Source organism: Amblyomma americanum, chromosome 4, assembly GCF_052857255.1.
Source record: "Amblyomma americanum isolate KBUSLIRL-KWMA chromosome 4, ASM5285725v1, whole genome shotgun sequence".
In the NCBI taxonomy this organism is placed as follows: Eukaryota; Metazoa; Arthropoda; class Arachnida; order Ixodida; family Ixodidae; genus Amblyomma; species Amblyomma americanum.
Window position 1 is genome coordinate 20,457,313 of NC_135500.1, and position 26,135 is coordinate 20,483,447.

General features: G+C 49.1%; 1 protein-coding gene and 1 long non-coding RNA gene across 15 annotated transcripts in view; both read left to right on the forward strand.

Moving 5' to 3' along the window:
- LOC144127822 (rifampicin phosphotransferase-like) overlaps positions 1 to 26,135 on the forward strand; it is a 685,750-nt gene that overhangs the window by 325,701 nt on the left and 333,914 nt on the right. The gene's annotated exons all lie outside the window — the stretch shown is intronic.
- LOC144130046 (uncharacterized) lies at positions 14,215 to 18,330 on the forward strand. The gene is made up of 3 exons (XR_013313944.1): positions 14,215 to 15,878; positions 16,239 to 16,468; positions 16,739 to 18,330. It is a non-coding gene; the product is annotated as an uncharacterized LOC144130046 (long non-coding RNA).

Here is a 26,135-nt window from a genome sequence, read left to right on the forward strand (position 1 = left end):
GAGGAAGGAGGTTCTCAGAGGCGAAACCTTGACGTTTTGTTCAGAACAGGCTTGCAAGGACAATAAACTGCCGCTGTTGTTTCGCAGGCCTGGATGCTTGCGTCAACGTACATAACGAAGGAGCTATGCCGCAGATTGGCGTCTTGCTCTGTAATTCGGTCGCGGAACGACGATGCCGCGCGGGTAGATGATGGCCGACGTAGATCATTTGGCTTGTTGTCGCTTAGCTGCACAAAACGCCAAGGAGTAAGAACTGGCGGGGGCGGCTGTAGAATGGAATGCGATGAAACATATGCCCTGAGTGCCCACGTGGTGTGTGTAGGGCTTGACTTTAGGCGGCGAGCATCACGGCGTTGCTCCACCAGCTCGTCTAGTGTATTCAGCTGCGCATGTTCTTGGAGCGCCACGATCAGGGTAATGCGAGGAAGGCAATTGATGACCCTCATTGCCTCTCGATTAACAGCTTCTAGACGATCCCATTGAGCCCTCGTCAAATAATGGAATTGGGCTTGGTAAACGAAGCGCGGTTGCACAACCACCCGCGCCAACTGTCGTGCAACATGAGAGCGGGCTCCGCCTGTTTTAGGAGCAATGCGTCTAATCAAACCCAACGCCTGAATTGCTTGCTTCTTAGCCTGAGAAAGCCAAGCAGAACCTGTTGCTGACTCTTGGATTGTCAAGCCCAAGATTTTTACGGTCGACCTTTCTTGAATTGGAGCTCCGGATAGATGGAGACGAATTGGTGTTGCAGCCAGTTTACGGCGCTTGGCGACTGACACGAACGTGGTTTTGCTTACTGAAAGCTGCAGACCAATTGAAGAAGCAAGAGTCGACGTAATATCTATGGCTGATTGTAGGCCTGCTGCTTAAGTCATCAGGTCGTTGTGAGTGCTCCACGCCGTTATATTATCAGCATACAATAAGAACTTAATCTCAGACGCATCATGTAAGCGCAAAGCAAGAGGGATAAAAGTAATATTAAATAATTTTGGTGATAACACCGATCCCTGGAGAACGCCGCGAAGTGGCACAAGTGATCCGACGGCCTCACCACCGAGGCGTATGGCAGTGTCGGCCTTCAAGGAAGGATTTAACAAAATTGCGCACTCTAACGGAGAAATGCAGCATTTCAAGCGATTCCAGGATGGCAGCATGACTGATATTATCGTACGTCTTTTCAACGTCCATGGGCAGTACAGTACGTATACTTCTGGCTGCGAGTTGAGGCCAGAACTGCTGACGCCAAGACAGCCAGTCCATCTTCTGTACCTTTGGACGTACGAAAGCTAGTTTGGGCGGGATGGTAGAAACCATGGTGCTCAAGCCACCACGACAGTCGTGTGGCAAGTATTTTTTCAGTAACCTTACATAATGTTGGCGTACGCGATATAGGTCGGAAAATTGCGAGGTCTGTCGGCGGCTTCCCTGGCTTTGCTATGGGGATCACAATAGCCGATTTCCAGGTTTCTGGTACGACGCCTTCTATCCATACCTTGTTAATTATGGCGAGGAGTTGAGGAAGTACAGCGGAACTTAAGTTCTTGTAAACCTCGTACGGAATGGAGTCCGGACCGGGCGCAGTCTTACGACGGGCCTCGTCTATTGCTGCAAGAATCTCAGGCATTGAAAATGGGCTGGCAATTCCCTCGGCGTCGGCTGTAGATGGGAGCTTATCGACATATGCTGGAATGCAACCAAGGGGGCTCCTATGACCGTTTGGGGCAACACATTATACTTGGGGAAAAACTTCCGCGCTACCTCTCTGGCGAAATCATCCGGTGGTAAGTTAGCTGCGAAGCATGCTGTGGCCGCTGCGTCAGGACGACGGGAACCATGTTCCATTGCGCGAAACGTTCGCCAGAAAGCAGTATTTGATGACTTTGTTGAGAACTGCTCACACCACGCATGCCACTGCCGTCGCGAGAGATCGCGTTCATATCTGCGAGCCTTGGCAGTAAGGTAATTCAGCCTTGTCCGTGCTTGCGAAGAAGTCGGGTGTCTGGAAGCTGCCATCTCCGCTTGTCGGCGAGCAGCCCACAGGTGGAGCAGACCCACATCCGGCGCCGGGCGATTCACGTCCGTCCAGGTGACATCAGTAGCCTTATTCAGCGCAGTCGTATGCAGTCCACAAGTAGTGTCGATGATTGAAGAGAGAGATCTTCGACGGTGGTGCGAAACGTGTCCCAATTCACCACAGAACACCTACGACATAATCGGTCGGCCCTTGATGGATGGAGACCAATGATGATAGGATGGTGGTCACTACCCCAGCAGTCTGGCTCTAGGTGCCACGAGGGAGTCCCGGGTACTGACCACCACGTAAGGTCCGGAGCATATGTTGGACTGCGAGCATGGCGCACACTCCGCGTTGGTGAATCTGGATGGTTGAGTAAAACAAACAGCGCATCCGCGAATGCGTCCCACACATGCCTACCGCGGGGGCTTGAATTGGGGTACCCCCATCCCGGATGAGGGGCGTTAAAGTCACCACCGTCTAAAACAGGCCACCCTGGGTGCTGTTGTCGTAGAGTTAATAACCACCCCAGATAAATGCGGGAGGGAGCTCCACCGGCGGGTCTTACATACTCTGACACGGCCACAACAGTTGCCTTGGGAAGCTTCACAGCCACGGCGACTACCTCTTGATATGAGGTGCACCAGTTTTCTAAAGTGAGGCAAACTTGAGAACAACGCGCATCAACCTACACCGACGCCTTTCCCGTAGGGGCAGCAGGGTGCACACGACGGTCGTTCATTGAAGGAGACATGTATCCATTAAAGCCCGGAATGGATGGCAAGGCATTGGTCTCCTGCAGTAGCAGGGCCCACACCTGGAGCTTGTTCATGCGAAGTCGAGATTTGAGCTCTCCGAGCTTTGTGGAGAGGCCTCTGCAGTTCCATTGGAGCACACCAAAACTACGTGTACTCGTCATGTTCGACTACGCTTCCAAGCGTTGTAATAGAACTGATGTCAGGTTAGATAACTGGTTTACCATAAATCGGAGGAGGGACGTTGTTGAGTTATCCTGCAGCGATGCAGAAGACCTGGTAGAGTCGGCGAAAAACGCATGAGGGCTGGACGTAGTCGAAGGCGCTGCAGCATTGATTGGCGTGGAGTGAGATTCCACTGGTTGCCTACGGCGAGCAAGCAGTTCACGGCGTTGCCGTAGCTTAGAGACCTCGGCTAAAATGTGGGCAATTTGGTCATCAGCTGCTGCCATGTCCTCACGCAGATATTCCAGTATGCTGTGCTTTTGTGTAGCTTGAAGGCGACGGCGATTCTTGCGCACTTTATCACTGTACTACTGTTGGGCATGGGCTGCAGGTGTATGGGGCTCAGAAAGCTCCGGCCAGTCGTCTTCATCCCACTGAAGAGCCGCAAACCTGTTGGATGTCTGTATCGGGGCTCTGTTTTCATCATGAGGCACTTGATTACGCATCCCACGCCGAACCTTCTCAGTTGCTTTCTGTTTTGTTGGGCAAGTTGGAGAGGTGATCTCGCGATCGTCAGTCTTGCAAAATCCGCGCCTGTGAGACGGTGTGCCTTGTGGCCGAGCCTCATCTTGCGTTGCAAAAGGGCATGATCGGCGCATGTGGCCAGGTCTGAAACAGCTGTAGCAATAGACAGGAATGTAAGGGCGAGGCCGCAGAATACAGCCATAGTAGTATAGTCGTTCTGGGAGAGTTGGTGGGCCCTGTAGTGTGACGATGCACGAGCACCCCTTTCCCATATACCGCTCTTGGATGACACGGTGGGTTGGATAGTACAGCTCACGCTGGAGGGTCGTCTTCTCTCCGGGAACGTCGACGTTGTAAACAACAGAGCGTTGTAGGTCCGAACCTTCTACTAGGTACACCTGGACCGGCACCGATATCTCGCTTGTAATCGATATGCACTTGAGCGTTTGCAGACGCTCGACAGCAGCCAAGGTCGGGAGCCACACAGCGATGTTATTAGATTTCGTCCTAGACGTGAAGCCACGAAAACCTTTGGTCCATAGACACGCGTCCTGCTTCGCCTGAAGAATCCTGTTCGGAATGGCTGCCAGAGTTTTAATGACCACTTTATTCGATCCCGATCCCGATATCGGCACAGCCACCTGCTTGGCATGCGCTGGGCAGGCACGCTTGCCTTGTGAGCTGCAGTTGACCGAAGATGAATCCTGTGCAGTGTCTCCTGATGGGCGCTTTTGAATACTGCGGGAAGCCGGTGGCACGGATGTAGGTGCTGAAGACAGGTCCATTGGAGAGCTCTCCTCCTCACGCTGCACGGTTGAATCCCCATGCAGCAGTGGAGGCTGGGCAGCCATTGCCGAGTTCCGCCCAGAGGGTAGATCACTCACGGGCTGAGGTGCATTTGGAGAAGGCGGGATGTGCGCTGCCGCTGATGGGCCGGCAGCAGGAACCAGGAGCTGACACCAGGCTCAGTTGTCAAAGGAGGTGTGCTGAACCAGTCGTGACTGACGCCGGCGAAGCCACCTCTGCCAGCGCGTCACCGGTGGCCCTAGGCGTAGCCTCGGAGACCAGTCCAGCTGTCGGGATGACTGAAGGACATTTGCTTACTGCCACCCAGTCATGCGGCGCATGACTGGGACGCATCAGTGTCTTTTTGTGACAGCGGTTCTATCGTGAGGTTAAGTTTCGATCATGCCTTCATTGACAAGGTTCGTTACAATTGGGATGAAAGTTCTAGCTCGTTGGTAAAAGCATACAATGATCCTGCTTGTTCTGCGCCTGTGTCCTTGACTGCCGCATCATCGACTCCCTGACTTAGCTCTGGCCGTCCTGATAAGCTAGTTGTTCTAAATATTAACGCTCGCAGCATTGTTAAAAAACTTCCAGATTTACTGTCCCTTATTTCTGTTCACTCCCCCCATATTATTGGCATAACGGAGACTTGGCTGCATAGTGGAATTTATGACTCCGAATTCACCCCACCAGGTTTTGTTACTGTGCGCTTGGACAGAAGTTGCAGTATCGGCGGCGGTGTGGCATTGCTTATCAGATCGGATTTACTATTCTCAGTTTTGCCTTCTCCCCCTGATACAGAATCCTTGTGGTGCAAAGTTTATCTAAACAATTATAGTATTCTAATCAGTGTTATTTATCGTCCACCTGGTTCTTCCGTTGATGTCCTTCACGCTGTCGCAAATTTCATGCCCAAGATCAACATTACTTCAAGATTTATCTGTTTGGGAGACTTCAACACTCCTGGCATCCACTGGCCATCGTTGTCTGCATTTGGTCGTGACATTACAATTTGTAAAGAACTAATTAACATTTCCTTATTGTTTGGACTAACTCAGGTTGTTTCTAGTGCTACTAGGCTGAATTCCATCCTCGACTTAGTTTTTCTAAACTCTACTTTGGCCAAAAATGACTTCTCTTGTGAAGTAATTGATGGGCTCTCAGACCATAAAGGCGTGTTAGTTTCACTCTCTTGTCCAGTCTCCAAATCACCCTATTCGTTTACTACTTTTCCTGACTTCACTCGTGCTGACGACCATTCCATTATTGAGGTTTTAGCTGATCGTTTCGATACATTGTCTGCTTTCTCAGCTAGCCACGACGTAAGTTTTCTTACTAATTACTTTGAATGTCTTGTCAATGATTGTGTCCAACGCTTTGTTCCTATTAAAACTAAGAAAAGAAATACTAATGTTCCTTGGATGACTCGAGACATTTTGCATTTATCTCGTCGCCTTCGTAGGCTAAGGCGTTCGAGAAGAAGCAACGATCCCATAACCTTAGACAGATTTCACAAGGCAAAAAAAGAACTTAATCTTAAGTTGCGCATGGCCAAGGATTTCTTTTTTCGTGTCCACCTGCGCGATCTGTTAAGAACTAACCCCCGAAAATTTTGGTCATCCATCTTACCTCGTGACATTTCATCCACTTCGTTCAGATTAGACAATGACGTCATCAGTGAGCCTGCTGTAATATCTGATGCTTTCAACAAATATTTTAACTCGGTGTTCGTTCCGGATAACAACGTCATTCCGCCACTCACTAATATAATTTCTTCTCCAGCAATCAGTGATGCTGTCATAAACACTGATGGCATCCTAAATCTTGTATTAAACCTCGACGTTAAGAAATGTACCGGCCCAGATGGAATACATAATGCGTTCCTGGTTCGTTACTCCATGTGGTCTTCGAAATATCTGACCATCATATTCAACAAGTCCTTATCATCCGCTACAGTTCCTTCTTCTTGGAAATTAGCCAAAGTGCTCCCTCTTTTCAAATCTGGTGATAGACAGTGCTTGTCGAACTACAGACCGATTTCATTGACATCACAGTCATGCAAAATGTTGGAGCACATCATTCATAAACACATCATGCTTTTTCTTGAATCCAATAATTTGCTATCTAACTTTCAGCATGGGTTTAGGCGCGGTTTTAGTACGGTAACACAATTAACAGAACTTGCTCATGATATATTATATAACCTCAATATCGGTAACCAAGTTGATGCCATTTTTATAGACTTCTCGAAAGCATTCGATACTGTTCTACATTCCAAGCTTCTTGCTAAACTAAATTCTATACTAAACAATCCTCACTTGGTTGATTGGATTTCTAGCTTTCTCTCATCTCGTTCCCAGTTCGTATCCTATAATTCTTCTCATTCTACTGCTGTTGATGTAACGTCAGGTGTGCCTCAAGGCTCCGTCCTTGGACCACTACTCTTTTTAATATGTATAAATGACTTGCCGCATAACATTTCTTCTAACATTCGTCTTTACGCTGATGACTGCGTTTTATACGAAGTAATTAATGGCCCTAATGATCATCGTCACCTCCAAGAGTCATTTGCTATGTTTTGTAGTTGGTGTAGTACCTGGCAAATGAGAATTAATTTCGACAAAACCGTCCTCATGTCTTTTTGTAACAAATCTTCCGTTTCCCATTTTAGTTACTCTTTCAATGGCCGTGTGGTGGATAGGGTCTAGCAGTACAAATATCTTGGTGTCATATTCACGGATAACATGTCTTGGTCTAAACACATTGATTACGTATGTAATAAAGCACTAAAAAAACTAGGTTATCTACGACGCACGCTACCCAATTCACCAAAAGACACAAAGCTACTGTTGTATAAATCTCTAATCCGCCCTGTTCTTGATTACGCAGCTGTAGTGTCGAACCCGTACAAGCAATTCGAAATTAACATGTTAGAAGCAGTCCAGAAGAAAGCTGTGCGTTTTATATGTCATCGTTATGATCGCGATTTCTCACCCTCTTCTACACTTCTCTCATTGAATTTAACCACGCTGTCTGTCCGTCGCCACACTGAATCATTAAAATTCTTACATTGTGTCGTCAATTCCTCAGTAAGGCTGTCAGCTAACCACTACATTAACTTTGCACCATTATCATCTACAAGAAGTCATCACGAGCTTAATTTGATACCGTATTTTGCGCATGCTAATATGTTCAAATTCAGTTTTTTCCCCGTTAAATAGAAGCCTAGAATTCTCTACCCGGGTCCATTCGTTCTTGTCCATTTCAAAACTTTGTAACTGCCGTTGAAGACGCATAATAGCTGTGTATTCTTACCCTGTCGTTAACAGTTCCTTTCTTGTTTGATATTTCATTTGTGATTTTAACTTTTTGTAGTGCTCGCTTTGTACATTTTGCTGCATTTTGTTTCCTTGCATTTTTGTGTTTTCCCACTCCTGCCATAGCGCATATAATTGCGCTGCAGTATGTATAAATAAATAAATAAATAAATAAAGACTCTGGAGCTTCAACAGATGGTGCGAAGTCAGTTCTCTTGATATAAGGAACGTATTTATGCGGATGGCGAGGTTTTTCACTGGAGCGATGTGCAGCCACCTTAGCAGGGACACTTCGTCTTCTTCCAGCATCGTCTCCTTTGTTGTTCATGTTGTACCTGCAACTGTTAGAGACCAAACTAGAGAGGAGCAGACTAGGCTTTAACCTTTCTTTTTTCAAGCAGGGAGCATGAATTAAACACTCATTACGGGGACTAATGTACGCGGATGATATAGTGCTAATGGCTGATAACAACGAAGATTTGCTGAAGTTGGTAGACATCTGTGGTACAGAGGCAGATAGATTAGGTTTCAAATTTACTAACGAAAAATCTGCAGTTATGATATTTATGATGAGGGCGGCGAGCATCGAATAGAGGATTTCACACTGCAAGTAGTGGATGAGTACAAGTATCTTGGGGTGTAGATAAATAACGGTGCTGAGTATCTGACAGAGCATGAAAAATATGTAATGAATAAAGCTAGTAGGAATGAAACTGTCGTGAAAAATAGGGCACTGTGGAATTACAACAGGTATGAAGCGGTAAGAGGGATCTGGAAAGGGTAATGGTTCCTAGTCTGACTTTCGGCAATGCGGTCCTGTGCACTAGACCAGACAGATGTTAAAGGTTAGAAATCAAACAACGCGGCGTAGGGAGGCAAGCTTTGGGAGCACATGGCAATACACCAAATCATGGGGCACAGGGTAATATGGGATGGGCGTCGTTCGAGAGCCGAGAAGCTAGCAGCAAGATAGCATTTGAGGAGCGATTGAGAAAAACGGGGAAAAATTGGCAGTGGCTTACCTCAGCTAAGCCAGGATATACGTTGCGAAAGCTAAGGCATAGCATGGTTAGCCTTGGCTAATCTTGTTTGCAAGTCCAGGTTAGTCTGGTTGTGTAGGCATGTACTGTTGTTGCATTAAAGACGACACATTGTTAAGACACAGTTTATTGCATTTCTTCTTGTTGTGGTTGTTTCTTGATTGCTACGAAGACGGCTCTATGATCTGGGAAGTAGCATGCGGCCGTATTGATCATTCCTACGGTGAATTGTGAGGTCAGTGTTTGCCTCTGAATGACGAGGTCAATGTAGAGCCCCATTGCGTAGTCTGTACGTTGGGGTCACTGACTAGGTCCAGGTGAAACATGTCTTTCAGGAGACCGTTGAATGAGTTCGGAGCGTGGTTGAAATTACAGGCCACAACGCACAGTTCTTCGGCATTTGCTCGCTAGGGGACACAAGTGGCTACCACATCTATGACATCACTGACAGTATTGTTCGGCGCCATGTATACCCCCCGGACCACCCCATTTTCCACTAGCCGAACGGCACAATCTTCTCCCTTGTTTATCGCCACGGTAGGCAAATGAGCGGTGTCGATGTTTTCCATGACATAGATACACACTGCGACGTTCTTGGCTTCGATTCGACTAGCGTTAGCATCCAGCTTGAAACCGGGGGATTGCGTCCTCGCGGCGGCATATTCGCGGCGGCGTTTAGCCAGTCGTTTGGTGCGCTGTTCGTCAGTTTCCTGGGCGATTCGTTTCCTCTTCATCTCGTTCCGCTGTCGATTCTAGGCTTCCTCCAGCTTATCAGAATCGACGCTGTCCATACTATCGCCTTAACTGTGGTTGCGGCGCACGCTAGCTCTCCGTTTCAATCCTGTGACATCTTATCACGAATGCGACGCAGCTGTCGAAGCGAACGGAGGTGAGCGCGACGACGAGGATCGCGGTGTCACGTCCTACCAAACGGCGGCGTCGGCGAGCGGCGTGGTGTGACGTCATGCCAGATGGCGCGGTGAGCGCGCGAAGCGCAGTAACCTCCCGCGGCGAGGCGTGCGTTGTGATCTCACGTGCGTCCATGGAGTACCGCCACGGCGAAATCGCGAGTTTGCTACCAATAAAGCTTCCGCTTTAGAATCTCTTCTCTCCCACCTCCTCCTCCTCCTCGCAATGTACGCCACGGCCCCAACAGATGACGCGCGACAGCAGCGCCTCCCGCTTGCCTCGTTCGGGCGTAGTGGGGACGTACGGGCACGCAGGAATCACGCGATGGGCGGCGAACGCAGCGCACATCCAAAGCGCGTTCACCACGAAGCTTGCAGCTTGCTGCCAGTTCGGCGCGGAAGCTATGCTGGCGTTCGTGGTATCGGGTTTGTCGTGAACGATGTGCCGACGAACTACGACTGCAACTAGAGTCCCGCGCGTTTCGGCAAGGCGCCTGGCAGCGCTTCTACGTGGTTTGCCACTCCGCACGTCCGTTTCACCATACGTAGCAGAGCGATTTGTCTAACGGGCAAGGCGTCGCGCCGAACGGGCGATGGCGTTCCGTGGACTCCCTGCCAGTGCTGCAACACGCTGTGCGTTCCACTCTTAAAGGCGAAGCCTAAGCGCCCTCCAATTTGTTAGGGCGTAAGTGATGTAAGTAGTCTTGCTGTGCGCACGACTTATGAGATATCCTTGGCACAACAAAAGGTACAAAAGGTACCTTTATATTCAGTGTGTAATGGTAATGTATCTACTTCCAAACCTACTCAATTGCGTCGATTAAATCCGTTTGTGGAACGGCTAATATTCTTTTCTTTATTTTTGAGCAAACGAAAAATGGCGCGGTAAATATCTCGGATCTCGGTGGACACCCGAACCACGACGTAATAGAAAAGAGAAAGGTGGGTGTGAACGAAGAAGGAGAGAAAGAGCAACGCCTCCTCTAACTATTAAGCTGAGGAGGCGTTGGAAAGATGTGTCGTACTGGAGGTCTGTGGAATAATTTCGACCGCCTGGTGATCTCTAACTTGCGCTGACATCGCACAGCGCACGGGTGCCTTTTGCGTCTCGCCTCCATCGAAACGCAGCCGCCGTGGTCGTGTTAAATCCCGGGTACTCCGGCTCAGTAGCCGAGCGCTAAAACCACTGAGCCACCGCGGCGGGGTGGCTGATATTACCCGAATCCTGTTTATGTAGTTTAGACGGCTTTTATACAACTCTGGTCAGTGCGAGGTAAATGAGCCGACAGTTGATGTTCAGGTACTGACAGAAACTATGCTCAAGGTTTCGCCGGCTAACATCGAGGACGACCACTCCATTCTCGTGCACATTAAGCAGAAAATGGTTACTAAAAGTCCCTACTTTTCGTGCTTGGTTTCAAAACACATGCCTAAGCCATGGATCTCAGTAGAGATCCTCATAGCCGGACAGGGTTTCACAGAGGTGGGAAACTGGTATCGCACATGTAACACATTTACAAACAGGGTTAAATAGTCAATAACGTTTTCTTGGTTTGTTCATGAACCAGCGATCCTCTCTTCAGCAGTAGCTGTTATGCCTGTCCGCCCGACTGAAGTTTCGTGGCTCATGAGTCAAGCTCCCGCGTGCGGCGAAACATCAATTTTGTCTTTGTTAAACCAAACGAGATCAATGCACTAATTGCATAACACTGTGTCCAACCATATTTGCCGAGAAGCACAGGAAAAAGTTCTTAACCGTACTCTGTAAAACAATGACGCCTACAAGACATTTAAAAAATCAAAGATGGCGTAACGCCTCCAAGCACGGGGGCTTTGTTGCCTCCTAGTCCTGCAAGCCGAGAAGTCATCTTTCTTCTTTTTTTGATTACTTTGGTCGGCGTCTATGTTTTTCGCGATGTCTCTCTCCAGCCAGATGAGCTTTCGTCATGCTGTCGACTTATTAGCCGTATTATTCAGAGTGTGGTGTCTAAATAGAGCAGAAGCGAAAAATGTCAGAACAAAAATTTAGGGTAATCGTTAAAGATCGTCAGGCGGTCGAAATTATTCCTGAGCCTTCCACTACGGCACCCCTTTCTTCCTTTCTTTTTTCACTCCCTCCTTTATCCCTTACCTTACGGCGCGGTTCAGGTGTCCGCCAACATATTGAACAGATATTGCGCTATTTTCTTTCCCAAAAAACCAATTATTATTATTAATTATTAGTAGAGTAATCGATGGTTCCATCCGATGGGAATGCATGAGCATGACGGGATTTCGCGACAGATGCAAGTGCCCGCTATCCAGGAACACCTTATATGTCCATTTTGCCACACAAAAACAGCCACACTACTTGCGCACGATCCATCACGTCCGCGACACATTTAGATACAGCGGAAGCATATGTGGCACTAAATCTCGCCGCGGACGCCTAGACTATGTCCAGCTAGAGTTGCGATAGCACAAGGAGCCCATCGATGCGTTTGTCGTCACTTCCGCATTGCTGGCGTCAGTTATTCCAGGTGGTCACTTTAGGTTTTGTGCCATCAACACCACTTATCTATCCCGGTATCATGACGTCACTTCCGGTTTGATGATGCCAAGTGGTTGATTGCCGCACATAAAATCACATGCTTTTTATTCGCTCACTCATTTTTTCTCTCAAGCCGCAGCTGCGCTTCTCTTTCCCAGCTCGACAAGACCGCAAGCGCGTTCTTCTTTTCTTCCGCCTCCTTCTCTTCTCTCGTTTCTTCTGCTGCTCAAGTTCCCCCACCGCGCGCGCTCACATGCTCCGGCACTGCCGGACTCGAGTAACGGCTGCGGCGCGCGCTTCCTCTCGAGACCGGCCGTGGCTCCGGCCACCTTTCCGCATTTGTCGCCCTCCGTGACGTTGCCCGGGCAAATGCCCGATCTACCAGCAGCATCGCCCTACACTGGACCATTCCGTTTGCGCCTGCACGACACCACGCCTCCTTCCTCTCGGCATGATGCTCTGTCCGGCGCAGAGCCGATCGACCAGCGCCGGCTCATCGAGCGTGCCGAGAAGATAGCGGTGGCCGGTTGAGCTATGGACTGAGAGCCCTTCTTCCTAAGACCGCTCTGACCAGCACGAACCCGCAATACTAGCGACAGCTGCTCTGGTAGGACTGAAGTGTTGCGGCATCACATGGAGGTAGACAAGTACACTATACTTAATGTTTTCCTCCTCCCTCTTGAGCACTTTCCCCGTCGTTCTTTGTTCTCCTTCCATCCCACCGCGGCGCCACTTGACTGGGCTACAAGCACACCTGGAATTCTCGATGCATGGCCCCTCTAATGCATTACGAATAAATTTGCAGCACGGCCACCCCTTGTATTAGCGCCGCACGTACACATTCCTGAATGAACGCACCTGGGTTGTTTCTCAAACGCACCTTTCTATCTTATTCGGAAAAACAGCGCACCTTTATACACGGACAGAGGCAGATATAACGACACAGCGCTGTGTCGTTATATCTGCCTCTGCCCATGTCTAAAGGTGCGCTGTTTTTCCAAATATGAGCTACGAACTAGCCCGTTTGACCACCCTTGCTTTCTATCTTGTCGTGTGTGCAGACCACGTTTCGGGCGCGTTGACCCTCCCTTCTGCCCGCAGCGCCTCCAGGATTCCTTTCGGCTGCATCTGCTCAACCAACCAGTGCGGCGAATCTCAACTCAAGTTGGCTGCCCGAAATGCGGTTAAAAAAGAATTACGTCGAGTAACTCCGGCGCGATGCACGGGCCCCTCGCGGCGGAGAGGGCAGACCGGTTGGGAGACGCGCGCCGGCTCGCGCGGCTCAGATGCGGCAAAACTGCCCGGGAGCGCGTCGTATTCTTCCTTTGCTCGTTGTTTTGTAGCGAGAGCTACACTGGGGCTACCAGTCGAGCATTTCGCGGTACATGGGAGAGGTCAGTTATGCGCATGCGCCGTTACCATGGCAACCGAAGAGGAGCAAAGTGAGGCGCGCGCTTTGCCGTCCCCGCGGCCGGGCTCCCGCTCCACCCTCAAAGCCGAGCGGGACGGCACGCGGATGAGCAGTTTTGCACATGCTCCGATACCATGGTAACCAGAGAGACCCCACAGCTGCGCCGTGTTCATCGTCGCCGCCTAGCCGCACGCCGCAAGTGCAGAATTGCGTATAAAAGGTGGATATGTAGTGGGCGTCTGTATCACAACGTTTGACATGCATGCAGAGAAGCAGAGTCCAGCCGCTGTTTAACGGCGGTATAGACAAGAGAAGATTAACTCTTCCGATCCTGAGATTGTCGCCTGGCAGTTGGCTCGAACCAAATAAGAACGCTGGAGTCTGTGTGTACCTGAAACAAGGTATCACCGTTGTCAGACATCTCCCTTCGATCGCGGTGAATAATGGTGAAGCCTCGGCCCGGATTACGGAACTCGCTCTAAAGTTGTAGAGCGTGACGTCAAAATTACGACAGCATGACGACAAGGCGAGACGTCTAAGCGTGACGAAACGCGGAATCAACCAATGGCTAGTGGAGTGTCGCCCCGGAAGCGTTTATTTGCAAGACAAGAGGCCTATTTTCACGGCAAGGGGCCGTATGCTAACTTTTTATAAGAACACGCAGTGAATAAAATAAATATTGTTTTCTTTCAAAAAATGTATTTCACTTTCACCGACATGAAGCAAAACAAGAAGAACATTCACTTATGCAAATAACTGCTTTCGTGGGTAACTTTTGTTGTCATGAGGGCGCGCTGGCAGATGTAAACAGTGAACATGGCGACCTTCAGGAAAACGGCTGATCCCACGGCTAGTTCCTGCTTTTTTGCGCGTCGTCTGAAATGAAGGTTCTATTTGGTTGTCCCAAGTGCGTGGATAACCCTTATCGAAGCCACTGAAGGCCACGGGCCTCCAGAAAGGAACCTGCAAGAAACGTCGGGCTCGAAAATCGACGAAGACAACTTGAGGTAAGCCTATGTTATTGGCTTATTTTTTATTTACAAATACTGCTGGCACTTCTCGGGCCCATGCAGAACTGGGTACAAGGCAGAAAAAAATGACAATGGCGAATCGAACAAGGAAGGCAGGTATATGCACAATAAATACACAATGCAATTTCATGATTACAGAGGCATCACGGTGGCAATGATATTGGATCAAGAAGATTAACCTGTTCAAAGAAAAATTCCACTGTGTTGCGGTTCACAACAGTAGATGGTAGTTTATTCCAGTAATGGATAGCTGAAGGGAACAAGGAATATTTTTGAACATTAATGTGGCTTATTGGTTGACGAAGTGCTTTCATATTGTTAGTCCTTGAGTAGTGGAGGAATGGTTCCTCAAAGTATGCTTCTTTTGTTATGTTGAAGTGTCCGTGGTAAAGTAGGTAGAACTTCAGTCCCGATACTGCTCTACGCTGAGCTAGGCTGTGTAGATATGCTTTCTTTAGTAGGTTAGAGATGCTGGAGTGCCTGGAATAGTTCGAGTATACAAAGCGTGCTGCAAGGTTATGAATTCGTTATAATCTGCCTATTATTTATGGTGGGGACTCCAAATAATATGCGATATGCCAAGTATATGATTTGGGCTCTGTTTCTTTTGCTTTAGGAAATACAAGACCACCAAGAAGCACGGTTTGTTTGATAAAATCAACATTTTTGGCCTCATAAACGTCTGGCAAAAATGATTTCGTTGGGAAAGAGCAAGAACCAAGCAAGGCGGTTGGGCGCACTCTAACAACCTGGCTTGTTTTCGTTCGTTCTTGGCTGCGTCATAAGTTGCTGCAGCGCAGAACACGCATATGTTCCTGTAAAAACATATTAGCCCGAAACCAGAGCAATGGTTTTTTCCTGTTATTCTCTGCCTTCGAAAAGCGGAACAGAAACTATTGCCTGTTTGTTTTCACCACTCTGTTCGCTGCTGCAATGCTCTGTGCGAAAATTCTAGTCCCGAAATGGCGGCAACACGAAGAATATCTAGCGAGCAAGAACTAATCATAATAGAGCTTATGAAGAGCCATTCGCTCTTGGCTCAGGCTTCTGCCGACATAATAAACTCATACACAGCTGTTGAAAAGCGCGAGCTGTGGAAACAGCTCACGTCGATTCTCAACAACGATGGGCTGGTCATTTAAAAACATGATGTCTGTGCCTTGCGCCTTACAAGCACTGTTTATTTTATCTGTGGTTTATTTTAGTCTCGGAGGAGGTGCAGGAATGCATAAACTAGTGGGCGAGCATTATTGATTGCTTCTATATTGCTGGTGTTCTTTTAGTTTCATGGTTTGCGAGTACCAACGAGCCGCACCTTTTAGCCTGCTACAGCAGAGGAGATGAACGGAGACCCTCGCAAGTTGTCGACAAGATACACTGAGCCCCACAGATCGTGAGTTGGCTTGCCATTTTTCAAGCTCCGTACTACCCTTTCTGGCAGCTGCTTGAAAGTAATAACACTATCCTTGCTGGCAGCATTTGCGGCAGAAGCCGAATTACTGCAGTGATTTTGCAGTGCCCACAAAACTGTCTTTCTCTGGCTTTGCCACGCAGTGCAGAATGTTTATTTCTCTTGCAGTGAGGCTGCGATATCTCCTAGTAGTCTAGCAAATGTGCACATGAAATATACTACAACAATGCTGCCCGAGATTGCTGTCCTGTATATTTATGTCAAGTTCTCTAACACGTTGCACCAAATGCTTGGCTTTTTCCATGACGCATTGCGTGATGAGCACATTTCCTTTCCCGACAGCTACACCGGAGCCCTCGCCGCAGTTCTCACCTCAGCCCTCACAGCAGCACACACCAGAGCCCCCACTGCAGCCCTCACCGCGTGCCACGTCTAACCTTCTTGGGAAGCGACGGTGAGACGATGAGGCCAATGAGGTGCTGCGCCAGACGCTCTATGAATCGCGTCTTTTGGCTGACCTTACTGAGGCCCGGAACCGCCAGGACGCTCCGTTTCAGCAGAGAGTGCTGGAGGTGTGTACTCGCTGCGCACACTGCACTTTGCAGAGTCGAAACTGTCACCTTAAGCATAAATATCAGTGCTCTCTTTTGAGCACATCTACTTCTGCTCTGACACCTCTAGTGGGGCGTGGTTGAGACCGCTCAGTTATGAAGCTGACACGAGTCTTCTACAACTATACCTTGCCCAAAATATCTCAGCACCTGACATTTTACATAAAACTTAAGCGAGATCTTAATATTGGTTGTCACTGAAATTTGTAATTGGAGCTGATTTACATGCAGGCCATACGGGAGGTGGCAGATGCTGCGCAGGCGTCAAATGGGCAGCAAGAGCTGCTCATCCGGAGCGTGAATCTACTGACGCTGATCTTACAAAAGCAGCTTGAGCCACCTGGACCTCATTGAATTGTTCATTTTTATTTGCATTATTTGCGTGTTTTTATATTTATGAAAGAACAGCTTCATTGGTTTATATTTATTCAAGAACATTATTTACTTCTCTGCCTGGTGGAGACTCGTTGAACTCTTTTTAATTTTCATTTTAAAATTTCCGTTTTGTGTGTTTATTTTTATTTACATTGTTTGCTTCTCTGCCAGTTGCAGAGATGTACCATTTTTAGTTTGTGTTTTTGAAGTGCTGTTTTAAGCTTGTTGTTATTTACAATATTTGCTTCTCTGTCAGGTTTCTGCTTCTGTATTTATTCAAGATCACCTCTGCCTTGTGCTATAGCATAATTTTTTTATTTCTTATGAGCTCTGCAGGCCCAGACGCTTCACACACTTTATTTTTCTTCCAGTTATGTATTTTAAGCTCTGCCAATTGTGGAAGCCTCATATACTGTTTTTATTTTCTATTTCTTTCAATTGCTTACCTGCAGCTGTGGCAGCTGCACGAGGTGCAATTTCTAGCGCTTGTTTTCTTTCATTTGCAAGTGCAATATGTGGGGCACAGTGTTCTGAAGTGACTGTAGCTAAGAGGGGCGTCATAATATGGGGATTCTGGATAAAGTTTGAACACTTCGATTTTGTGCCTTCGATTCACTTCGATTTTGTTTGCTCGCATGTTCCCAAATCGTATTTTTTTCGCCTTACTTTTCCTGATTTTCCGTACATTTCCAGCTTCCGTACAGTGTCCATTGTGTGCACTGTAACATGTTTTATCCTCGAGAGGCCCGAGGAAAAATGAGGCTTGCCAGCATTCGTCCAAGGTCACTTCTGAACTGGTGTTGGATGCAGGCAAAAAATATTTGGGGGACTCTTGAGTTCCGCCTTTGAAGGTATGATGCAACAATGGTAATGAATCCCGTTTTTAGGTGGGTCCTTTAAACAACTTTAAACGCAGCCATGTCGGCATCATCGTCTGTGATAATCGTGTGTCTTGTACACGTAACATGGTTTTTTAGTCAAATAAAACCTACGAAGAGCATTGTCTTGTGTACCACTTGCTGAGCATTCTACCAGTTATGTAATGTGTTTCAGCAAAGAACAAACCTGGGCTACAACGGGCATACAAGTATGCACAACATGGCAATCCTGTAATTGCTAGCATTCAATGCTTGCAGTCAAGATGAAGTTTTTTTAAAGGGCGAACGGTGCGTAAGACTTAGACGGAAAGCAAAGAAAACATAGGACGAGCGCTCGTCCTCTGTCGCCTCTGCTTTCCGGCTATGTCTTTCGCACTGTTCGCCCTTAAAATTGTGAAGCCAACTCGCCCAATTGGCCACAGTGTAAGATAGAACTTTTTTGTGCAATCTCTGCGCAGTACTCGACAAGGCATATGCGAATCACTGTTGACGCTACATGCTTTTGTTTCCCTGCTGTGTTTTACAGTTGGGAAACTGGTATGAACAGCTGTGGCAAAAAAATTGTTGTGATCAATGAATAAATGTGATGCAAAAACAAACGCTTTACTGGTGTCTTACAGTCTCCGCACTACACTTTTCCCTCGTGGACATTCATCAAACACGTGGTGACCGTAAGCTACTGTATGGCTAAATGGGCAGGTCGACGTAAGCAACGGCGAAAGACGGTGTACAAGGATGCATTTCACTTGTTGGACGAGCTGTTTCGCCGTCTATTTCGACTTGAGAAGGAGGAAGTGCAAAAGCTGTGCGGCAAGCTTGCTGATGCACTGAAAGGCATACTGGTGACCACTGTCGGTGGAGCAGCAGTTGGTGTGTTCACTTCATATCTTGCCACTGGAGGCTTTCAAGCACACGTAAGAAAAAGTATTTTAGAAATGCTGGAATATGGATACCTGTCGCCAAGGGCATGATATCACACAGGGGCTCACGCACTAACACAAGGCAATGGCACTGCCAGTAGCAAGAGTGGCTGCGACAACTCGCCACGCCAGCACGGTGAGTCATTGCAGCCACAGCTACCAGACGGTGTAGAGCTTACTGCCGGTGGTGGTGCTGCTGCTGTTGCTGCTGCCGCTGTCACCGCAGAACCTGCAGGTATGCTTGCCTCTGCGGACGAGTTGTGCAAAAGAAGCCGATGATACGGTCTCGCATGGCTCTACCACACAGGTAGGATATGCGGGATCCTGTCCCCGCCAAGTACCCGGCAAGCAGAGGTGGCCCATTGTTGTCGGGCTCATCGGTAGTGGCGTCTTCGTCTGCTGCCAGGGCTTCCTCTAGACAGATGTTGTGCAACGCAATACACGCTGAAATGATGACCACCGCCCGCTCCGGCTCGTAGTGGAGTGTCCGGTACCTTTGAAGGCACAGGAAGCGGCTTTTCAGAACGCCAGTGCAGCGTTCCACAACACATCGCATTGAGGCATGTGCTGCGTTGTACTGCCCTTCTGCAGTGTTTGCATCAGGATGCCCTGACACTGTTGTGAGCAGCCACGGCTCCAGTGGATATCCGCTGTCTCCTGCACGACCAAAATTTGCAGTGAAGTGTGTTGTTGTCTATGTAATAAATGATTCATACCAGCAGCTCAAAACCAGAATGCTGAACCAGAATTCATAGGCATGTAGAAGATTCATGACTAAGGGGTACCTCGGTAAGCACAGCCTTCTAGGTTAATGATGTACTGTGATAACCTACACAACACTAGCAGTGTGCACACCTCTTTTGCCTTGGTGTTTTACGCGTTAAATACGATTCACTTTATAACAATGTGTATTGTGCCTCTACTCCAGTAGTAACGGTAAATACACAAAAATAAATACGATACATCATACTGTTATATGTCTTCCATGTTATAACCCGCCTCATTTAGGCATGAGCCACTACGAAGTACTGTAGCTTAATATATGCTGTCGAAGTGGCCCGATGATCAACAGGCAGCTTACCCAGAAGAAACTCTCCATCCTCCAGCAGCCGGCGCTCCACCTTCCGACGCAGCCTAGAATAACGCCAAGAAAAGGCATCGTGACAAGACCCCGGGCAGCGAGGGTCGACCGCAAGGATATTCATGTTTGCGTCGCAGATCTGCGAGAAACGCAGGCAGACATTCTTAGTCGTGAACTTCCATTGTCGAGGTCGCGGCTTTCGAACACATGCGGTCAGAAAACCAGTCTACTCACGATCATGGTGTTCGCCGCGTAGTATCCTTTGCGGCTCCAGAATGCTGCCCTGTTTGCTAGGTCTCCCCGCGGCTCTTTGATGGCAGTCATCGTGCCGTCGACGCAGCCGACGACGCCGGGGATGGAGCACACGCCGCACGCACTTGACCGTCGGTTGTGCGAGGCCGACGGTCTGCTCGTTGCCGACACACACTTGAAAGCCCCCGGAGGCAAAAAAAAAAGAAACGGAGAGCGTACAGAACCTGCCGCCGCACCGACAAAGCGCTCGTCCGTACGCCTCGCAGTTCGTCGGCAAGTTCGCCGCACAACCGCTCCACTTTCTCCTTACCCAGTCGAAATAAGCGACGAAACCGCTGGTCCGGCAAGTCATACGCGTCCTCGTACACCGTCCTTCCTCGTTGCTGGCGCCGACGTTGCCGCCTCCGCCACCAATAGATAGCATACGCCGCCACCGCCATTTTCCCCCTAAAACTCTGTAGACCGACTCTTCGCGCTCGCAAAAAAAGTCTAAAACCGCGGGAATAATTAGGTGTGCCGCGTAGTATGTTTTTTCTTGTCCGTGACGCCATTGCAGCTTCACGTGACGCAACTTTTCAAAATGGCGCCGGCGACCAATAGGAGCGGGCATTTTGAGCGCTCTCAATTGTATAGCGGTCAGAGCGAGTTCTGTAATCCGGGCCCTGCTGTGCTTTGCTTCTGGAAAGCGGCATTATCATGCAAGTAGCCCACGTGGCACCGGGAACGTCTTTCAAGCAGACGATTGATGTGGTTGCCACGTGTATGCCAGCCTACGGCACGGTTTCACAGTTGTGTGGAAATTTGGGTGATTTCAACAGGATACAGGACTCTCTTAATCAGTGTATGAAAGAAAAGTTTGACTTTAATATAGCATCGGACCCTCATGTGCAGACTACACAACGGGGAAATACTATAGAGCTTGTATACTAAAGAGGCTCTGCTAAATCGACATACGGTATTGACAAAATTGAGACCGCTGCATGCTACTTCACAGATCATTGGGCAGCCTTCGTCTCTGTCGAGCAAAATGAATAAAACGTGTGTATACCCAATGTCTCTCATTGCTAAACATACAGTGACGACAACAGGCTCAGCCAGGGAAACGTACCTCTCGCTACGTATATCCTGGAACAGCCGAGCTAAGCCACTCCCATTCTTTGTGATATTATGTGGTTGCAGATGAATTGCTTTACAGCAGTCTGCAATAAGACATACTTGAACTCACCAGGGACAATGTTTTTCTTGTCTCCAAACAAGTTCTACGAAGCAAAGCGATGGGAACAGTGGATGGCTCTTGTTCCTACCGGCAGTGAGCCGGCAATCATGTCAGGATTCACCGCATGACGCTGTTCTCAAAAGAGAAAAAAAGGGCACTCTACAAGCTGCTGCATTCATAATTTTTCTCACCGTCTGAAAAAATCTAGCTATTCGGCAATGTGGCCCTTGTAATTTCTGTTCTTATTTAGCCTACCCGACAGCACGAAAGAGCGTGCACTAGGAACCACAGAACGCGTCTGGTGGCACGCGCCCACGTAGATAGTTATTCCATAACGCTAAACTAATCTGTGGTGTGGTCAATATTGTTACGGGGGTGCTCATAAACGGCCATCTGCCACCGGAACGAAGATCAATGGAAGAAAAGTATTGAGATCCGTAGAGGCAGCCGAAAGCGTCATCGATCCTTGGGAGTGGGTACACGTCTCTTCTTGTGATGCGGTTCAGGTGGCGGTAATCAACGCAGAAACGCAAACTGCCGTCTTTAATTTAACGAGGACGACGGAAGAGGCCCAAGGACTAGACGATGGTTTGATTATGTCCTTAGCGAGCATCTTTTCGACTTCCTTTTGTATCACGTCGCGTTCGGAACTGGACACCCTGTTAGGCCGGCGGTGCAGAGGAGCGGCGTCACCGGTGTTGATACGATGCTGCACAATAGTCGTACGAGCTAAACGGCGGTCATTGAAATCAAATGTGTCCTGAAAGGATGCCAGTAGATGGGTAAGCGCCTGTGCTGGGTCTGCGGTGAGATCGGAAGCGACCATATTAGAACAGTGGTCAGGTCTCGGAATAGCTGTAAAATGACCGTCCGAAGAGGGCGATACACATTTTGTGACTGCAGAGATGACGTATTCGTCAGTCGGGGACAGCGTGGCAAGGCACATGCCTTGAGGAAACGTCAGGACGTGCGTACTGAAGTTGAGAACAGGTAGACATGCGCTGTTTGCCTATACTATGACAACCGTGTGTGCAAGGGCAGCATTCTTTGTGACGGGCAAATCAAGGTCAGGAGTGATGGCATACTGGCGGTTGGGAAGAGGTGGAACAGATTTAAACAAAACGTAAGTAGCGGCTGCAGGTGGAAAGCGGGTGAACTCGGCAGTACAGACACGGTGCACAACTGGGGCATGTGGTTCTAAGAGGAACGGTAGGTCCAACTCAACAACACTTGTAGCACAGTCGATAAGGGCTGCGTGCTCACTAAGGAAATAAAGGCCGAGAATGATTTGATGAGGGCAGTGGTTGAGAACGGTAAAGAGCACGGTGGTTTGGCGTTCAGAAATCATCACACGAACAGCACACAGGCCGAGGACTGGGGACGTTGTGCCATCGGCAACTCGAACAACAGCTGTAGGAGCAGGCGTCAGTACTTTGCAGAGGCGGCGACGTAAGTCGGAACTCATCACAGAAATGTGGACGCCCGTGTCAACCATAGCAGAGACGGCAACTCCATCGACTTGTATGGCCAGTAAATTACGCGAGGCACGAAGAACTAAACGAGGATTTTGGGGCCGGGTCGTCACTGCAGCATGACCTCTAGACGCTGCAGAAGCAAGTTTTTCCGCCTATGATTGCCCGTAGGGGCTAAGAGGAGAATGGCGTGGTCGTTGCGGCAAACGGGACTGGCGGCGCTGTGGGGATGGTGAGCGGCTGAAGTGGGGGGTGTTACGTTTGAGTCGCCAACATGCCAAGAATATTCAAGCCACTGGGAATCATCAATCGACAGAGGCTTCAAAGGGCCGTCGATGTGGCTGCAGCGCTACGAGTGCAGGTGGTGGCGTCTACAAGGGTCCTTCCCCCCCCTGCTGTTTACGGGGTGAAACGGCCCTCCGCTGTCTGAGAACGGCTTTGGTGAACCTGTCTTTTGTTCTCAACGCCGCACCCACCCGGGACATGTTTCTCCCGGAGGGGACGACGGGGGAGCCGGCGAGCGGCGGGACTGCAAATGAGCCGTGACAAATGCGGCCGGGTTTGACTAAGCCAACGTCGCCGGAATCCTCGTGCTTCGAAAACAACTTCGTCTTAGACTGTGCTTTTCCTTATACGTGGAACCTTCTGCAAACTGCAGTGGTAGCCTTTCGGTCCCACGCTCCACGTGAAAGCTTCTGCGAACTGCGGTGGGATCCTTTCGCTCCCACGTTACCGCTGTGAAGTGCAGATGACTGACCTTCGACGCGGCCATGGGACCCCCTTCGGGCTATTCATCACTGAAGCCTGGACAGCGCGGACCCTAATCTGCCAGAAGTGGCAAGAGTGTGTGGCTGGGGGCGGACCCGGAAGACTGGACACGTGATCTACATCACAGTGATTCGACGCATTTTTAATGAACTAGAATCCCAACTAGCGACCTGGGGACAGGGGACCCTATTTAAGCAGCGATCTGGCGTGTGTTCGCCAGCTCCCGATTCACTCTTTCAATCTTTGTATAAATGTAAATAAACCCTGCAGTCTCTTCTTCACCTCGAAGACCCTCTCATCTCTTCGTCACCCCCACCACAGCAGTCTCCCGATCCGGAACCCGGGGACACCGACCTTGGCGAGAGACGGCACAGGCGAACCAGGGGCCCGCACCTAACAACTGGTGGCAGCGGTGGGATCGAAGCGCAATCCCCCAACACCGGTTTCCTGCTATGGAACTTGGAGCCCCACTCCTAACAACTGGTTGGCAGCGGTTGGATCGACCATGCGGCGTGGTGTTGCTTCCGTGGGTGAGTGCTTGAACTTTGCTTGAGATTCGCCAGGCTTCAATTGTTTGGGTTAATACATTGAACTCCTGGGAATCGAGGGAAGTTGATCAGTGAGTCTGAGTGCGTGTAGCTCACGTCAACAGTTGTTCAGCAAAGTCAAGGCTCAGAGCAGCAAAGATGGACCTAATGAAGTTGCTAAGGTCAGATTTGCTGTCATTGTGCGAAGAGTTGGGTGTAGATGTAGGAATTAAGATCAAAAAGACGGTCATTTGCAAATTGCTCTTGGAAACTGCCGAGGAAGGAATAATTACCGATACGTGGGAACTCCTCAAAGCTGAGCGAAAGAAAAAGGAAGATGAGCTAAAGAAAGAGGAAGATGAGCGGAGAAACATAGAGGAACAAAGGCTAGCGGCAGAGAGAAAGAAATGGGAGCTCAGAAGGTTGCAGCTAGCGCATGAGATAAAGGAACTGGAAGATGAGATCTCGAGAGGCAAGACTCCAGAGAGAGCGAGTCAGGCCGGATCGTTCCAGTTGGACAGACGTGACGACGTAAAACAGTACTGTGAAACAGCGCATAACCTGCACGAAGATTACGGACGTGTAATATTGAAACGCTGTATCGAAAGCCACGGGGAGACAGAGGAGGATAGCTCCATTGCAGGCGAGCAGGGCGTTTCAGGGGTAAGTGCTCAGGCCGATAAGCGGGCGGTGGAGGACTGCCTTCAGGAAAGCGAACTGCCCAACTCGGGGGCAGCAGAAGGTCCGTCTGTCAGCGGTGTGGAGCTGACACTGACCTGCGAAGGCAAAGCGGCCAGTTTGCAATTGGATGAATGTCTCCGAGGTGACTCTGTAGAGCTAGATCAATCTAGTTGTGATCAGGAGACGCAAAAGGAAGGGTCTGGGCGCAAAAACAGGAAGAGGGCACGGACCAAGAAAAACGGTTGAAATGCCAAGCCCTAAATCCAGGAGCGCAGACAGGTGCTAACGTTAGCACAGATATAAGTGCGGCATAAGGGAAAGAAAAGACTTCCCGCATGGAACCTTGTAATTTTGCAGCTAAAGTTACTGGTCAGGCGGCACGCGCAGGTGCTTCTAAAGGTGACCGCAGTAACAGAAAGAGAAAAGCGCATCTTGCAAGCAGGACAGGAGCGAGGTTCTTCAAAGGGCATCGGCCAGCGTTAAGACCCAGACAACCCCGACCTGACAGAAAGGCGGTAAAGAAAAAGGCAAAGTGGCAGGAAAGATCAGAGGGCGCTAGATTGCGGTACACCCGGCGCATGCGAGCTCAGGGGTCGAGCAATAGAGATCACGCATGCAGGCAGTGTTCGGCGCCCACAATTGACAAGGATGGGTCCTGCACTTTCCGCACTGTATTCGAGGAGGCGCGCAGGGCGAAAGGGTAGGCGGGCTTGCTTGGGGCGAGAACAGAGAGCAGCTTCTCGCTCCGGTCGCTGTCCGTCGCCCGGAATCGGTTATCGGCACTGCATGGGCTACCGAGGCCTACTGAGCGCGTCGAGGGGCTGTGGAGATGACAGTAGCGATCAGGAATGTCTTCTTTCAGTTGCCCTTTGTCACGAGTTGACAGTCGTACAGTCAGAGCGCGACCCCGGCGGGTGCGGCTGAAGGACTAATCCTTTCGACGCGGGGGTGGTGAGCCATGTTTGACCCCGCGTAGCAATTCGAAGTAGCTGTTCTTTTTATTCCTCTTTTTGTGTGTGCGTGTAAAAACGGGGAAGGAAATGCTACTTTGTTTTAGGTTTAAAATTTGGATTTGATCAAGTGTTACTGTTTTCTTAACACTTAAATAAAGGTAATTGTGCGACTTGGTTAGAAAGGACGTGTGTCAACTTGAGATGCTATCAAGTGATAAAGGCACTCACAGGAGTGCAGCGACACAGTTCCTGAACAGACGATGAGCTGTTTGCTTATGTAGAACCGTCCCGAGCAAGTAAATTTCTTTGTGTTTGAATTTTGAGCACACGTTTCGCTTTGTATCTTTAGCAGATACCGGAAGACAAGTTTTGTTGGGGGGGCCATAGTTAGATACCAAAAGTTTGACTCATTCGCGATAGTGTAGCTAACGCATTGCAGAGGCAATGAAAGTACGTGAATTTGTGCCCATTTGAGTACCTGTGTTTAGCGGCGCTGGGTTAGCTA